We start from the raw sequence: 846 nt of genomic DNA on the forward strand, positions 1-846 counted from the left end.
CCCTTCAGCCCACCGAGTCCACACCGACCAACGATCCCCGTACACTAACACTATCCTACAAACTAGAGTCAATTTACAATTTTTACTTAAGCCAAATTAACCTACAAACCTGTACGTCTTTGGACTGTGGGAAGAAACCGGAGCAACCGGAAAATCCTGACTACGGGTGTTGTCTGTGCGGAGTTTTACCTTCTCCCCGTTACCTGTGTCGGTTTTTCCCGGTTTCCTCCCACACTCCAAAGACGTGCAGGTTTGTATGTTAATTTCCTTCAGTAAAAATTGTAAAAATTGGCCCTAGTGTGTGTAGTATAGTGCTAGTGTGTGGGGATCGCTGGTCGGCATGATCTCAGTTGGGCTGAAGGACCTATTTGGGCGCTGTATCTCGAAACTAAACTAAACTAAACCAAACTAAACCAAACTAACAAATATAATCTAAACTGAACTAAACTGAATTGAACTGGAATGGAGTGGAATATTTTATTCCCACATAGAAACATATAAAATAGGTGCAGGAGAAGGCCATTCGGCCCTTCGAGCCAGCACCATCATTCATTGTGATCATGGCTAATCGTCCCCTATCAATAACCCGTGCCTGCCTTCTCCCCTTATCCCTTGACTCCACTAGCCCCTAGAGCTCTATCTAACTCTCTCTTAAATCCATCCAGTGACTTGGCCTCCACTGCCCTCTGTGGCAGGGAATTCCATAAATTCACAACTCTCTGGGTGAAAAAGTTTTTTCTCACCTCAGTCTTAAATGACCTCCCCTTTATTCTAAGACTGTGTGACCCCTGGTTCTAGACTCGCCCAACATTGGGACCATTTTTCCTGCATCTAGTTTGTGACTAA

Source organism: Amblyraja radiata, chromosome 43, assembly GCF_010909765.2.
Source record: "Amblyraja radiata isolate CabotCenter1 chromosome 43, sAmbRad1.1.pri, whole genome shotgun sequence".
In the NCBI taxonomy this organism is placed as follows: domain Eukaryota; kingdom Metazoa; phylum Chordata; class Chondrichthyes; order Rajiformes; family Rajidae; genus Amblyraja; species Amblyraja radiata.